The sequence below is a fragment of the Alligator mississippiensis genome, chromosome 7 (assembly GCF_030867095.1).
Source record: "Alligator mississippiensis isolate rAllMis1 chromosome 7, rAllMis1, whole genome shotgun sequence".
Lineage (NCBI taxonomy): Eukaryota > Metazoa > Chordata > Crocodylia > Alligatoridae > Alligator > Alligator mississippiensis.
In genome coordinates, this window is record NC_081830.1 from 89,838,374 (window position 1) to 89,855,628 (window position 17,255).

Below are 17,255 nucleotides of genomic sequence, written 5' to 3' on the forward strand. Positions count from 1 at the left end.
CCCTAAGCAAAACCTTAACTATTAATTTAGCTCAAAACAGATCACAGTCACAGTCAGTGGTAAACCAACCTGTGGAGCTCCCTCCTAGCCAAGTCACTTTGGAAGGAAGTCTTACCCATGGGTGCCATCCAGGGACTCTGCTACTTGAGGTGCAAAAGAAATTCCTTACTCTAGTCAGTATACTTAGTGCAGTAGGCATGGGGGGGCTGCCAGTTAGCAGCCTAGCATGAAGAAAGCGCACTCTGGGCCGGGCAAGACTGGTCGGGGGTGTCCAGGAGAGTCCCCCAGTGCCAAAGAGGCATAGTGTGGGTGGCCCCAAAAGGATTTGCAATCATAATCTCAGGCCAAAACCCAGTTCCTTATTCAAGCCGTTATACTTAACACTAGCAAATTGCCTGTCAGGAATGACCAGGGGGATTCCATTCAATTCCATATACTTAGCACAGTGGCTGGGGTGCTGTCAGTTGGCAGTCTGGCACGACCAAACTGGCGCTTTGGGCAAGGCAAATCTCTGGTCAGAGATGTCTAGGACAGTCCCCTGGTACCACAGAGGCATGGCGCAGGATGGCCCAAGGAGGAATTGTAGCTATAATCCCAGCCCAAAATCCAGTTCCTTATGTGGGTCCAAATACTTAGCACAGTGGCTGGGGTGCTGTCAGTTGCCAGCGTGGCATGCCCAAATGGTGCTTTGGGCTGAGCCAGCCTCTGGTCAAGAGATTTCCAGCAGTCCCCTGGTAGCTCAGAGATGTGGTCTGGGGTGGCTCACGACATATTTCTAGGTAAGACCCTAGTCCAAAATCCAGTTCCTTGTTCAGGTCTGTACATTGAGTACAGTGGCTGGAGTGCTGTCTGTTGCCAGTCTGGCACGGCCAAACTGTGCTTTGGGCCAGTCATGTCTCTGGTCAGAGCTGTCCAGGAGTGTCCCCCGGTGCCACAGAGGCATGGCACGGGTTGGTTTAAGAAGGATTTCTTGCTATAATGCCAGCCCATAATCGAGTTCCTTATTCAGGTCTATATACTTAGCATAGTGGCTAGGGTGCTGTCAGTTGGCAGCCTGGCATGGCCAAACTCTGCTTTGGGCCAGGCAAGTCTCATCAGAGATGTCCCCTGGTGGCACAGAGATGTGTTCTGGAGTGGCCAAAGAAGGATTTCTAGCTATAGTCCCAGCCCAAACCCAGTTCCTTATTCAAGCCATTATATTTAGTACAGTGGACATGGGGCTGTCAGTTGGCAGCCTGGCACAGCCAAACCTTGCTTTGGACCAGGCAGGAGTGTGGTCAGGATTCTTTGGGACAGTCCCCCAGTGGCATCGACAGAAAGTTTGGGGCGGCCCAAGAAGTATTTTGCCTCATTATTGGGTCCCAGTTGCCACAGGGTAATAGAGCCAAGGCCACAAGTATTGAGAATTTGGGGCTAAATTGTTCCTCAGTTTAAGTTGGTTGAAGTGCTTTGAATCAGGAAGTCTCTCAGGACACTTGTGAGAGTCTCCCCTCTTTCCACAGCCCAGTCAGACTCGGGAGGTGGCCAGGTGCTGCTGAGCTCACTTGAGAGGTGCCTGCCACCTGTACAAAGTGTATTGTGGTTTTGCTGTATGTGGGGGTTTTCTTTTGTTGATCGTAATGTGCTCTGTGGTATCACAAAGGATGATCTGCTGACATGCACCTAGGTCCAACCTGTGGCCCATCTATAGTGGACTGAGTGGATGCCCTGCTCTGAACAAATCCAGTGAACATAAAATGTAAGCGGTGCTGTGCTGGGTCAGACCAGCTTTGTTCAGCCAGTCCAGTGGCCTGTGTCTGACACTGCTAAATAGGTGCTGTAGAGCAGGCATACAGATACAGGGCATATCTATAGTGATCAATCTCCTGTCAGACCTTCTCTGGCCTCACCCGTCGTTGGTGTAGGGATGTCAGGGGGATATCAAAGTTATTTAGTCTGAACAAGAGAAGACTAAGGAGAGTCTGCTCCTAATGCTAGTCTGCTACCTGAAGGGCAATTATAAAGAGGATGGAAATAGCCTTTTCTCTGCATCATGGGGGACAGGACTAGGTACAATGGCCTCCAACTACAGTACAGGACATTTAGGTTGGAGATTAGGAAGAGTGTTCTGATTGAGGGTGGTCAAGCACTGGAACAGGCCATCTAGGGAAGTAGAGGCTCCAACCACAGAGGTTTTCAAGAGCAGGTTGGACAGAAACTTGGCTGTGATGGTTTGGCCAGGGCTGATCTTGCCTTGAGCAGGGGCCTGGATTAGATGTAACCTTGTGAGGTCCTTTCCAGCCTGATTTTCCTATGATCCCTGACCCACCTGTTTCATAGCTCCAAGTGGACCTGTCCTCTGTACATTTATCTAATCCCTTTTTTGGACCAGGTTATATTATTGGCCTATACAGTCTCACACAGCAACAAGTTCCACAAGTCCTTTTAGTAGGTACCTCCTGTTATTACTGGGATTCTTTTTGCCAGAGCCCTTCAAGGATGGACAGGGCATTTCTTCTCGTGTATCCAGTGAATGTTAATACTAACCCCTAGACAATGTTACAAGTTTCCTCCCCTTATACGCCTTAGACGTGACCTTTGGCCTTGGGTTCTCCACTGGGTGTGTGGATCTTAGTTTCTGGCACCCCGCTGTTTGAGCAGGGACCCAGCAACTGCGTCTATCCTCCCAGGGTCACAACATGCTACACACGTTCCTTTGTTTGTCCATTATTCATAGATTCATATTCATAGATTTATAGATTGTGAGGCTGGAAGGAACCTTGGGAGATCATTGGGTCCGGCCCCCTGCACCAGGCAGGAAAGACAGTTGGGGTCAGGCGACCGTCCAGCCTCCTGGAGATTTCCAGAGTAGCTGATTGCACCACATTTGGAGGGAGCCTATTCCACAATCTGGACACAATAGCTGGGAAGAAGTTTTTCCTTACTCTTATGACTTTTTCATTCCAAATTGTCCAATACCCTGGCTCCGTGCCAGGCACATTCCTTATAGAAAAACAGTTGTGCCTTGCATGCCTAGTGCCCAGTCACAGCACTTGCATCTCCCCGTGCTGCAGCAGGTGCTCTGTTCAATTCTGTTGCTTAGTTCTGGGTGGTGCTAGGGGTGGGGGTGTCTTGGTAGTGTTGGGGGGGGTGTGGAAACAGGCCTGCAACCAGGGCTATGGAGCCGTGTGGGCATGTGTGTGGGCTCGTGGCGGGTTTCATGTGGAAAACTGGCCATTTTGTGTGGTGATTTGGAGGCATTTTTATGGAAAGGTTTGGGGAAATATGGTGACATTGGGAGAATTTTGTAGGGATTCTGGGAAGTTTTGGGGGGAAATGGTACAATTTTTTTCGGTAATTTTTTGTGTGTAACAGCTTTGCTTGTATTTGCAGCAGGGCTCAGGATCCCTGCAAAAGCAGAGTGGGGAAGTTTGCAGAAAGTTGTTGCTTGCAACAGCATATGCATGTTTTTGATTGGCTCCTGAGGCAGCCAGGCTCAGAGAAGGGCAGGGACCTGGGACCCGGGACCAGAGCTGGGGAGGGACCACCCTGCAGCCTGCCTGCGAGGTTAACCTGCCCTTAGTGACTGATATCCTTTTCTCCCTCTGTGAGGCAGATGGCCCTGCACGGAGGGAAAAGGGTGGTATGGTAGACTTGCCTAGGAGGGCAGGGTGTTGATCTGGGAAGGCTCCGGGGAGAGTTAACTGGGAACCAGCCTGGGGCCGGGTGGATGATAAACCCGGGGTTGTTTCAGTTATCAGCACAAGGGGCCGTGTCTGGGAATTGGAGAAAGGTGCTTTTGGGGAGCGGGGACAGTGTGTGTTTCTTTGCAGATACCACAGACATGGAGCAGAGGAGAACTGCTCTTCCCCAGGAGGCTCTAGCAGAGAGCAGGACTTTCTGGAGCAGCAGCACCAGCCATGGGTAGTGCGCTGCGTGTGAAGGAGAGCGGATGTCTTGTTCACCCTGTGTGCTCCTGCTGAAATGCACTGGAGTGCCAAGGTTTAAGCTGGGGAGATGTACTGAGGGGTTTTGATTCAGTTTGTACAGAGTGTTTTAGTTCATTGATACCTGCCTTCGGCAATTAGATTATTGATATCCTGTTCTGCTGTTAACCTCATCCATATGTTGACTGTTTTGTAAATAATAAACTGTGTACTAGACAGTAATAGACTGTGTGTACTCCGGTGTGTGGGGAAGCCACAAGAAAGCACTCCACGGAGAGGGCCCCAGCCTTAGGGGCTGGGAGGTTGACCAAGGCTATTTGACGCCCCAGGACCCTGAATCGATGTGGCCGTGGGTAGCACCATGGCTAGGGTTACATTTGGAAAGCTGGTCATTGTGTCTGCTCATAAAGGACCTTTTTTGAAAATATGATGACTTTGTGTGGAAAAAGGGTGATTTGGGAACTTTTTGTGGAAATGAGTAGAAATATGGTGATATTGTGTGTAGAAAATGGTGTGGAACATTTGGATGATTGTGCGATTGTGTGTTGTGGGGCCTATGGAAAACTGTGTGCTGATTGGTAAGTGTATTGAAATATGGTTATGTTGTGTGAGGGAAATGGTGTGGGGATTTGGAAACCTTTCTTGAGGGCATGGGGTGGTTTTTGTGTGGAAAACCAGCCCTTTTGTGTCATGAAGTCTTAATGGAAATGTGCTGTGCTGAACCCGTGTGGGTCATCTTATCCACTGCCGTGCGGTAAACAGTGCGTGCGTTTTCACTCACGTGAGACTGTTTAACGTGGGTCTGCCGTTTCTCACAGGCTGCTCCTCGTGCCCCCGCCCTTGGAGCCAGCGTGTCGGCGAGGAGCCGCAGTGTGACAGAAGCGGGACTTGGGACACAAGGGCCTCCAGGAGCTGTTGTGTCTGCAGGGGTCAGTCCAGGCTCTCAGACGGGTGTGCGGGGCCTCAGCAGTCCGCTGGAAACAGCCAAGGCCCCACGGGCGACAGGTGAGTACGTGTTTCTGCTTTGACACGCTCAGCAGACAGAACGCACCAGCGGTTGCCTAGGCTTCTGCCTGGACGCACATCATTCACATGCCCTGCTCCAAGGGTAACGCCTCCAGTGACTGCAGCGCTTGCCTCTAACTGCTGGTAGCACCCTCCCAAAGCACTGACCTGCCCCTTGGCTCACAGGATACTGGGCGCCCAAGTCCCACAGCCTTTGTATTCTAACTCCCTGTGCCTGGATCAAGTGTTGAGCACTTCGATATCTGCTAGCTTAGGCCCTTCTTGGCCACATATCCTTATGTGCCCAACACCCAGGGTTAGGCTTAGGTAACAGCTTAGGGTTTGGGATAGGGTTAGCGGTCACAAAATACGGCTTTCCATTTAGGGTCATTGTTTGGCCCCTGAGTATACTCATTGCAGAAAAAAAAATCCCAGATATCACTTTTCAGAGTATGAACGGGGGAGGAATGTATACTTTTTTTAGCTTTAACTACTACCAGTAAGTTTAAGTCAGGATTTCCTTGGCTGATGTCAGCGTATCCAGTGCCACATTTGTGGCCCTTGCTGCTTGGCAGTGGAGTCACTTGGAGTTTAGAAGCTGACCTTCCTTTACACAGTTTCAGCTGTGTGCAATGGATCCCTTTATGTAGCCTAGGTACACTCGGATATATACTCCCCTTCTCCAATTGAAGGGAATTGTTAGGTGGCAGGTGTGCTGTGGGGGAACTGCAAACCGCTCAGTTTCCCTCCTTCCCTATAGAACCAGGCCAGGACAGTGAGGGGACTTAACTATATCAAATGTATTTACATTAACTTATCACAAGGAAAAGGAACATAGACAAACATATGTACATATGTATATCCAAGCAAATAACATAAACAATACCCTCTGGGTAAATGCTATAAAACCTTATACCAGTGCTCCAGATACAGGTAAGTATCTGATCTGAAACAGGTAAACCCCAAAATAAACACAGATAATCAACAAAAAAACTACAGTAAGTATTGGTGAACAATAAGTAAGCCACAATTCAAATAGACAACAGGTGAATAACAGCAAAAGGGGGTCCCAGCAGAGCCCTAGTCAAAGTTATACATTTAAGACTCTACTCATCTAGTAATATACAAATGTGAGAGTTCACAAGATATAAGGCACCACATCACACCACCTACAGCACAAGAACCTCAAAGATAAACTTAATCCCAAAGGGAGACCCCCAATGCCCCTTGGGTCTTTTCCCAAACCCTTCAAGGAAGCTGGTAACTTCAGGGGGGCCCTCCCAGTGGGGCCTCCACTTCCAGGAGCCCTTAACTAATCAAGGGGGACTCCCCCCGCCATGAAAATCCTTTTTCCTTACAACTCACGCTCCCAGACTTGGAGGGTGGCGCTCGTCCTCTGCGCCAAGCTGCTCTCGCCTGCAGTGGGCTTCAGGGGTTGCTGTCCCCTGGAACGAGGGTCCGCTATGCAGGGCTTCTGGGGCCTCTGGCTTGGCCCTGCCCACTGGCTCAGTAGCCCAAGCACCATCTGACTCCCTGGACCCAACCTTTTGCTATGGGTCAGAGGCTTGGGCTGCCTCTTGCAGCATGGGATTCGGTTCGCTCCCAGACCCTCTGTGCAGCGTCTCCTGCATCAAGCTCCTGGCCTCATGCCAGGGCTTGGGGACCTGAGCCACCCAAGGGGCTCCAAAGATCCTGCTCCATGCACCAGTCTGTACACCATATCTCTGGCCCCATGCCAGAGGTTGCAGACCCAAGCTGCCTCACGCAGCTCCCAGGGTCTGGACTGTGTGTGCTGTGCTGCACACTGTGGCAGGGCGCTGTTGGTGCTGCCACTTTAAGAGAGGAGCCAAGCAGCCAGCAGGTGCTTGATTACGGCAGCCATTTTAGACCTCTGGCCACCTATATAAACAGGGCAGTTTGTTGCTGGCAGGCCAGGCAGTAACATCATCTGGCTGCAAGGCTCCATGCAACATCCTGGAGGTAAGGGCAGGAGCTGTAGGGGATGGTTTGGAGACTCCTGATCCTGGGCATGACCTAAAATGGCACCCTGCTTGGAGTGCGTGGCCTGGTAGGGCTCTCAGTGACACGGGAGCCCCCAGGAAATGCCAGGCCAGTTACCACCTGAGTGAAAGGTGGGTAGAGGCACCTTAACCCCAGCCCTCACCTTTGGGTGGGTCATGTAACATCGGAAGTAGTGGGACCAGGCACGGCTGCAGCCGCCTGAGCCCTGTGTGGTGCAAGACCCCAAGGAGAGGTAGTTGGGGTCAGGCATGGCAATGGTCACCTGAGCTCACCAGGGAGGGAAGCCCTGTGGCCCCAGTGAGGGCGGTGTGGAGCCCCAGTGAGTGGAAAAACCAGAGGGCTGGGAGCCCAGTATCGTTTGCCCAGTGAGGGGAGGCCAAAGTATGTCTTTGGATGCCTGAGGCTGCAGTTTGGGCCAGAAGCCAAGTAAGGGGGGGCTCAGTCTGAGAGAGAGGGGCGAGTCCTGACCCTGGTAAGTCCTCCACTGCTGGGAGGCTGAGAGTGGGCCTAAAGTAAGAGCTATAGTAGAGCGCAATGACCTGCTGCTCCGGGGGGGGTGAGAGTCCCCAGGAGACCCTGGAGCACCAGTCATGGTGTGGGTTAAGAATGCCCCAGTGAGGGGTGGCCCCAGAAAGGGGGCAGAGAGGAGGGGCCCCGGCAAGGGGGCAGGTGTGGAACCCCAGTGACGGGGAAACTAGACAGCATGTATGAATGTATAGAGTTGCCCCAGGAGGGGCCAGGGCAAGGATAGACCTGGTTGGGTAATTGGCTGGCCACTACCCCGGTGAGGGTCATGGGAGAGACCCAAAAGACAGTACGTCTTGCCACACAAGGTATGAGCTAGCTAAAGCCTATGGCCTAAGGGGCCTGCTCCAAGAGGGAGCAAGGTGGTATAAGTTGTCGGTGCATGCAAGAGACCCTGTGAGAGGGGGTGGAGTGTGCAAGGCCCTAGTGAGAGGAGGGCGGTATGAACGTGCGTGTGTCTGTGGCCTGACAACGAGGGCTAAGCTTGGTCCAGCTGTAAGCTGGGAGCATTGTCATCCGGATGCCATTTACAGGGCTTGGGCTGCAATGTAGGGGAGGAACAGAGCCGCAGATAGCCCCCCCTGGCATGGGGGCAAGAATGGGCATCCTCCTGCCTTAATTAACAACCTAATTAATTAACAACAAGGCATGGCAAGCGAGACAGGTGGGTGGCGTGACCAAAGGCAGGTGGGAAACTAGCACTTTGGCTAGTCAGGGAGCCCCACTTTGCCACACACACCAAGAACCCAGCTGCTGGAGCAGCCTGCTGACCAGCTCTCTTCAGCTGTCTCTGCTGACTTGTCTCTCCGCAAGCTGCGCACGCAGCTCCTTTTATTGTCTTCGGGAGGCTCCGCCCCCAAAGTCCTGCCGGACGTCAGAGTGCAGTCTCGAATCGGTCGGAGGAGTCTTTCTTTTTTTATCTCTCTGCCCCGAGCAGGGGTGGGGCAAGCCCCTCCCAACAGTTAGCTGATTGGTGGATGGGCTCCACCAATCATGAAGAGGATTCTCGGAGCTGGGCTGCATGGGTAAGTTTGCCACATTTACGTAGAGGGCTTTTTACTCGGTGCTGCGCTTATCACCAGTCAGGTACTGTTGAGTCTTTTAAGTCACAAGACTACAGCTCTTTTACGATAGGAACTTTTTTACAAGCTCAGAGACAGAATTCTGGGGAAGTTGCACTTCCTTTACTGATTATGAGGGATCCTGGTTTTCTCTGATGACAAAAATAAAATGCAAAATATCTGATGAAAACCCCTAGCATCCATGTTTTTCTGTGAATAAAATGAAACACCAGTATGTATATAGCTATCAGTTGAACACTGTTTTATTGCTATCTTTATCATTTTGAAGCCTACAAGTGCCTCAATCAGTATAATAAAAAATGTAAATACCTATAAATTTTGGTGTTTGACTTCGGGTTTTTCAGCATGGAATATCAGAGCTCCTCCTGGCCCCTTTGTTCACTAGGATGTGAGTCCAGGAGCAGGTGTCCCCCCGCATGGCTTTGTGGCACTGAGCAGTCCTGATACGCTCTTGCCCTGGCCATGTCATTGCCCCTCCCTCCCAAGCTACAGCTAGCTCCCTCTCTTGCCAGACACAGACCGCTTGGCACTGCCGGTGCACTTCATAGAAGTTAGGGGCTGGAAGAGACCTCGGATATCATCTGATCCAGCCCCCTGCTCTAAGGCAGAACAGACTGCTGAGGTCTGCGTCCAGTGAGGTGTGCGTCCAGTCTGGGTGGAGTCTGTTCCATAAAGAAGTTTTTCCTTATGTCTAAGCTGAAGCAATCCTCTATCAGTTTATGAACATTATTCCTACTCTTCCCTTGGGGTGCCTTTGTTTTCCTTGCCCCTGATACACTTAAAGGCTGCTACCAAGTCCTCCCTGAGTCTTCTCCTTCAAGCTGACCAGTCCCATGTCCTTCAGCCTCTCTTCGTATGGTCTGTTCTTCAGACCTCTAATCATTTATGTGGCCCGCCTTTGGACTCTTTCCAGGTTCTCGACATCCCTCTTGAAATGTGGTGCCCAGAACTGGATGCAGTCCTCCAGCTGCAGCCTGACCAATTCTGAGTAGAGTGGGAGGATGACATCCTTAGCCTTGCTTGCGATACATTGGTTGATGCATGTGTAACCGGGTACACCCAAAGGTGTGCCCTGTTCTCCATCGGCTGGGATGGGTAGGCAGGAGGGGGTGCTGTGAGAGGGATGCCAGAATTTTGGGCAGATCCCTCTTTCCTCTATAGAGCTAGCCCAGGCCCAAAGTTCATAGATTCATAGATGTTAGGGTCGGAAGGGACCTCAATAGATCATCGAGTCCGACCCCCTGCATAGGCAGGAAAGAGTGCTGGGTTTAGATGACCCCAGCTAGATGCCTATCCAACCTCCTCTTGAAGACCCCCAGGGTAGGGAAGAGCACCACCTCCCTTGGGAGCCCGTTCCAGACCTTGGCCACTCGAACTGTGAAGAAGTTCTTCCTAATGTCCAATCTAAATCTGCTCTCTGCTAGCTTGTGGCCATTGTTTCTTGTAACCCCCGGGGGCGCCTTGGTGAATAAATCCTCACCAATTCCCTTCTGTGCCCCCGTGATGACCTTATAGGCAGCCACAAGGTCGCCTCTCAACCTTCTCTTGCGGAGGCTGAAGAGGTCCAGGTGCCCTAGTCTCTCCTCATAGGGCTTGGCCTGCAAGCCCTTAACCATACGAGTGGCCCTTCTCTGGACCCTCTCCAGGTTATCCGCATCCCTCTTGAATTGCGGCGCCCAGAATTGCACGCAGTACTCCAACTGCAGTCTGACCAGCGCCCGATAGAGGGGAAGTATCACCTCCTTGATCTGTTTGTCATGCATCTGCTGATGCATGATAAAGTGCCATTGGCTTTTCTGATGGCTTCGTCACACTGCCGACTCATGTTAATCTTGGAGTCCACTGGGACTCCAAGATCCCTTTCCACCTCTGTGCCACCCAGCAGGTCATTCCCTAGGCTGTAGGTGTGCTGGACATTTTTCCTCCCTATGTGCAGCACTTTGCATTTCTCCTTGTTGAACTGCATCCTGTTGTTTTCTGCCCACTTGTCCAACCTATCCAGGTCCGCTTGCAGCTGTTCCCTGCCCTCCGGCGTGTCCACTTCTCCCCACAGTTTTGTGTCATCCGCAAACTTGGACAGAGTGCACTTCACTCCCTCGTCCAAGTCGCTGATGAAGACATTAAAGAATATCGGTCCAAGGACCGAGCCCTGCGGGACCCCACTGCCCACACCCTTCCAGGTCGAGACCGACCCATCTACCACGACTTTCTGGGTGTGACCCTCTAGCCAATTCGCCACCCACCAGACTGTGTAGTTATCCACATCACAGCCTCTTAACTTGTTCACCAGTATGGGGTGGGATACAGTATCGAAGGCCTTCCTGAAGTCTAAGTATACGACATCCACCCCTCCTCCTGTGTCCAGGCGTTTCGTAACCTGGTCATAGAAAGAGACTAGATTAGTCAGGCATGATCTGCCTGCTACGAACCCGTGCTGGTTTCCCGTCAGCATCATTTTTCCTGCCGGGCTCTCACAAATGTGAGCCTTGATAATTTTTTCGAAGACTTTGCCTAGGATGGAGGTGAGACTGACTGGCCTATAGTTGCCCAGGTCCTCCTTCCTCCCCTTCTTGAAAACGGGGACCACATTGGCCCTTTTCCAGTCCTCCGGGACCTGGCCCATGCGCCACGAGTGTTCAAATATTCCCGCCAGTGGCTGTGCAGTGATGTCGGCCAGTGCCTTCAGCACCCTCGGATGGAGCTCATCCGGGCCTGCCGACTTAAAGGCATCCAGTTCCTCCAAGTGCCTCTGCACCATCTCAGGGTCTACGCATGGCAGTCTGGCGCCTTGCTGCTGCCTGTCCACAACCCCAGTGAGAGACTTGTCGTGCCCCTCGCTTAGGAACACTGAGGCAAAGAACTCGTTGAGGAGTTCAGCCTTGTCCCCCCTGTCCGTCACCAATTGCTTCTGCCCATTTAGTAGGGGTCCTATTCCACCCTGGGCCTTCCTTTTACTCCCTATATATCTAAAAAACAGTTTTTTGTTATCCTTTACTTGGGATGCCATCCTCAGCTCCATGGTAGCTTTGGCCCGTCTAACTGCCTCCCTACAAGTGTGAGCAGAGGAGGTATACTCCTCTTTGGTAATCTCTCCCCGTTTCCACTTTTTATATGCTCCCCTTTTAGTCCGCAGGCTGCCCTGGATTTCTCTGGTCAGCCAAGGAAGCCTCCTGGCCCCTTTCCCTCTTTTTCTTAACTATATACAATTTATTGAGTTACCAACATTTATATATAAAACTCTTTAAGTTAGATATCATTACAGATATAGAAACAAATATACATATAAAGGTCTGTTAGCAAGAGGAAGTCTGCCCTAGGGAGAGCATTCAGGTAAGTACCCATGCCTCAGGCCCAGGAGAGGGGTGGATCCTAGGACAATCAATCTAGCAAGTTTATACCACAAGTGGGTTAGCTAATAAAGACATCTTTATAGAGCCCATTATACAGAATTAATACACCCAACTATTTATAACACCAAGAATAACAGTAGATACCAAATAACAAACATAACTATACTGGATGTTAGACACACACTATCTGGGTTCCAACCACTTGGTCCCTCAAATGGGATAGGGTCTTCTCCCCCTAGGCCCCCTGGGGCTTTCACAGAATCCTCCCCGGTGTACATTTGGGGTCTCCTCCCCTCCAACCTTGGAGAGTGGAGGGTGTGTGGGGCCTTCCCCCTTGCCCACTCTGCCAGGGTCCCTTGCCTGGGGGCACCTTCCTTGCAGGACCTGTGTTCCTAGTAACTCACGGTCTTTCCTTTGGTGGCTGTCAATCTGGCCTCTGGGTCCCCACACCATCTCAGGCCTTCTGGAGCCGTTGGCCTTGTGTTGAGGGTCCTGCCTTCTGGGCCCTGTGACTTGCATTGGGCATCCAGGGAGCTTCTATGGGAGCCGAGCCCTCACTGACTCCAGTTCCCAACCCTCACACCAGGGTTCTTTCCCCTTCCCAAGCCCTGCTTTGGGCATCGGGGCTCTTTTAGTTTAATGCTGAGCCACGCTGCGGGGCTCCGGTTATCCTGCCTAGAGCCGGGGCTAACTTGAGCAGCCTCAAGCTGCTTCTGGGGCTGACTCTCCGTGTGCCGACCTGTGCACTTTGTGGGGCCCAAGCAGCCTCAAGCTGCTCCCAGGGCCAGCTTTCCGTGCACCAACCTGCACACCGTGTGGGGCCTGAACAGCCTCGAGCTACTCCCAGGGCTGGCCCTCCATGCACCGATCCATGCACTGCTTCACCCAGCCGCTTGCCAGGTTTGCAGGCTCTAGTTGCGTCAAGTGCCTCCCAGAGCCCAAGTGCCGTGTGCTGATCTGCGCACTGTCAAGGCTCAGGCGGGGTCCTGATCATGGTCTTCTTTGGAGCTTCTGTCTCTCCACTGTTCCTTGCTGCATCTGCCCAGCCCACAGGCTATTGCTTGTGATGTAAATGCAGACTCATTGCTTGATTGTGCACCAGCTTAACCACATGTAATGTATAAATCAGGCTTCTGCTAGGTCCATAGTGTGCAACAGTCCATGTGTCCCATCAGCCACTGACCATGTCGACAACCTACACAGGAGGAATCTCCCTGCAACAACACCCCCCCCTGCCCAGTTAGCTAGAGTCCAGGTAACCTCGCGGGTAGGCTTCTGATAAAAGAGGCAGAAGCAAGTCTATAGCCCTAACTTTTATTTGTTTGCACCTTTAAAACATAAGAACAAACATTTATCCCAAAGTCTATCTGGCTATCCACAACACAGGTTCTCACTCATATTGACTGGGAAGAACCGGGAGGAGGGAGGCACGCAGATTGGCAGCAGGTCTTCTTGAATTTGCTGAGTTCTCCAAATTTCCCTTCAGCCTATGCCATTATGTACAGATATACATTGAGTTACATCAATTGCTACCACTGCTACTACTTCAAGATAAAGCTATGATATTGCATATGTGGATTATTTAATGTATAGACTTCTCTTAGCTCCTTTTACAGGATTTTTGGTGTAAACTAGTATAAAATAGTATAATATTGAGAATGGGGTTGAAGTGATAGTTGTGCGGGCCAACCAAGGGCAAGCCGGGGCCCGTCTTTGCGCACGCGGGCTGTGGCCAGCAGCCCGGGCACGCGGGGCTGGAGAAGACCGGGGGGCGAACTAGAATTGATTACAGACGCATAGTGGTTGATTAAAAGATTATTTACTTACACCAAAAGACGGTAGTGGTGTAGGCTGGACAGCTTTCCAGGCACAGCTCCGCTTGAATCCCCGTTGGAGGATTACGACAAGTTCGGTTGCTATCCCCCGGAGTTGCTGAAGCTCTGTGGGTTCGGTTCGGTCCCCTCAACCACGGAGTTGTTAAGGCTCCGTGGGTCCGGTTGGGTATGTAGGAAAAGGAATACGTCTAGGATTGCGCTCAGCGATGGGGAGAGGCCAGAGGCTGTTTAGACCTCTGTTGCCTTTTAAGAGAGGCGTGTTGGGTCCGTAAGGGTCCGCAGCGCTTAGAGATCTTCACACAGTCTGAAGATCCTCCTCCTGGTGACTTCTCCAATTTCTCCTCCTCTCTCTCCAGTTTCTCTCTCTCCGACTTGGGCGGAAACCACCCAAGCTCTTTATACGGCTAGCAAGCCAATCGCTAGCCACCACGTGTGCCTGTATTAGAATCAGCCAATAATGTGGCACAAATTCAAATACAAACGGCGGGAACTCCTTGCACCGTGCACTTCTTAGATGCAAAAAGAAATGCACCATGCAAAGAAAGCTTCAAATTGGCGGGAAATACTTCGTTGCACCAGAGCTGTCCTCTGCAGCAGAGAACTCTACCGTGCAAAGAAGCTGCAATTTAGCGGGAAAAATAATTTAGCTATGCCGAAGCACACACAAACAAAAAATCATAACTTTGGGTTGTGACAATAGTGTTATTCATTGTGTACTTAGAAAAACTTGAACCTGTACAGAGATGTATCCATTAAGGGTGTGTGTGTGTATACCACTATGCATATAGTGCACGTGTGTATAATGCACACATTAATTAACAGTGATTCTATTACTAGCTTTCTCTCTGTCTCTATACATGGGGCTAGTGATATACTAGTGACATACAGAATTCATGTATTCTCTTTGTGTATGCCCATGTACTAGCGTCTGTTGTTAATACATACATTATATATATAAAAAATAGGTATACTAAGTATGAAGAGAAACCTGGCTCAGTGCTGCCCCCTGTGGTTCAGTCTGAGCACTGCAGCCACAAGGAACTGTGTCGAGGAGGAGAAACAAAACCGCTGCTCGGCGCCGCCCTCCTGTGGCCGCGCCGGGCATTGCGACGAGGAGGCGCGGCGGGCACTCGAGCCGGCTCCGCCTTGCCCGCCTGGGGCTGGAGCGGGCTCGGGGCCCGGAGAGGCGGGCAGGGAACTGTGCGGCTCGGTGCCGCCCTCCTGTGCCGCAAACTTGGCAGCGCAGCCAGGAAAGCCAGAGAAAATAAAAGCGAGCTCAGTGCCGCGCTCCTGGGGTGACAAGCGGGCGTTGCAGCGTGGAGGTGCTGCTGCTAACTGGCCGGCTCCGAGCTGCGGTGCGCCCGGGGCCCTGCACATCGGACTTCAGGCAGCGGAAATAAAGGCCGCTCCGCGCTGCCCGCCCGGGGCTGGAGAGAGGGGCCGGGAACAAAGCCGGCTCCGTGCCGCCCTCCCTGCGCCTCGGCCTGCGCGGAGCGGCCGGGATTTCAAGCCAGAGGAAATAAAAACCTGCGCTGCGCTGCTCCCCTGGCTTTGAAACCGGGCTTGGCAGCCGAGAGGTGCGGGCAGCGAGAGAGGACAAACGCGGCTCCGGCCGCGCACGTGTGGCCCCGGCGGGCGGGCGGGCGGGCGCCCAGGGCAGGCAGAGACGACGGACAAAGCGGCGCTCGTGCGGCGGGGCCGGATCGGAGTCCCGTGTTTCCATTGGCCAAGATGAGTCGTGAGGCGATTGGACGAAGTGGCCGCTTGGGCGGGGTCACGGGCACTCCGCCCTTCCTCGTCCTGATTGGCCTCTGCGGGGGAGGCGGGACCAGGAAACGGCCTCCTTGTTCGCATGGTAATTGGCTGTCGGGAATGGTGGGGGTGTGCAGGCTTCTGCGTGCCCATTGGTCCGGCTCCGATCCGCACCGGCCCCGACCAGCGGTTTGTCTGCCCGCGCGGCGCGGCGCGGCGCGGCGCGGAGCCCACGTCCCGCTGCTCGGCCGGACCGCCGGGCGGTCCCGGAGCGCTGCGGCACGGCGCTGGCGACAGCGGCGGGTCGTGCGGGACACTGCGTCCCCAGGGCGCGGGGCCTGCCGGGCTCTGTTCTGAGGCGTGAAGTTCTTTGTCTGTCCCAGCGCCCCTTTTCTCTTCTCCGCCCGCCGCCCGGGGAGCGCCCGGTCTCCTCTACGTGAGGATGGGAGGTGGTCTATGGGGGTGCACGCGGGCCCCAAGAACCACCGTTTGCTTCTGGGCTGACGCTGAAACGTCTCTAGAGAGCGCCTTGCAAAGCACCACATTTCCCGTTTTTAAAGAGAAAAATAAAACGAAAGCCTGTTGTTGTTCAGGAAGCAATGCAGGACATGAACTCAGTTCTAGGGGAGTTTGGGATCTTTGCTGTAAAATAGTATAATAGTGAGAACAGGGAGCTGAAGTGACGGTGTTATTCACTGCGTACTTACGTCAGAAAACCTACCTTGTGCAGAGATGTAGCCAGGACGGCTGTGTGTGTATACCGACATGCAGATAGTGTGTGTGTGTGTGTGTGTATGTGTGTAATACACACCATCATTAACACGGTGATCTCTCTGTCTTCATCCACGGCGATACTGATACAACTGTTCAACTCTCATTGCATACAACCGCATACCACCAGTGTCTGCAGTTAGTGTATACGTGATAGGCGTCATGTGCACGCACACTTGGTGTGAAGACAAAGCCGGCTCCGTGCTGCCCTCCGGTGGTGCGCTCCGAGCACTGCAGCCCCGAGGAGCGGTGCCGCAGAGGGGAGACGAACCCGCTGCTCGATGCCGCCCCCCTGTGGTCCCGTCCGGCATTGCCGCAGCAGGTGAAGGCGGAGACAAATCCCTGCTCAGAGCCGCCCTCCTGTGGCCGCGCCGGGCATTGCGGCGGGGAGACCCGGGCGGGCACCCAAGCCGGCTCCGCGCTGCCCGCCTGGGGCTGGGGCTGGAGCGGCGCTTGGAGCCCGGAGACACGGGCAGGGAACAAAGCCGGCTCCGTGCCGTCCTCCCTGCGCAGAGCAGCCGGTTTTTAAGGGCAGAGAAAAGAAACCCCTGCCCTGTGCTACTGCTTGACGACTCAAGCCGGGGTTTCCAGCCGAGCGATGAGGGCAGAGAGAGGGACAGCGGCTCCGGGCCCCGCGCCTGCAGCTCGGGCAGGCGGGAGATCAAGGCAGGGAGACAAGAACAAAGACCTCGCTCGCTCGGGGTCACTCGGGCAGGGCCCGCGGCCGGGCCAGGCGGCGTCGCGCTGCTCGGGGCGGACACACGAGTCACGGACACGGATTCAGGGCCGGGGAGAGCCCCAGGGCCGGGATGGGATTGGCCAGCATGAGCCGTGACGCGATGGGTGGTGTGGCCGCTTGGGCGGGGTCACAGCCACTCCGCCCTTCTTCCCTCTGATTGGCCTGTGCCGGATGAGGCGGGGCCAGGAGCCCGGCTTCCTTATTCACATTGTGATTGGTTGTCGAATGGTGGGTGTGTGCGGGTTTCT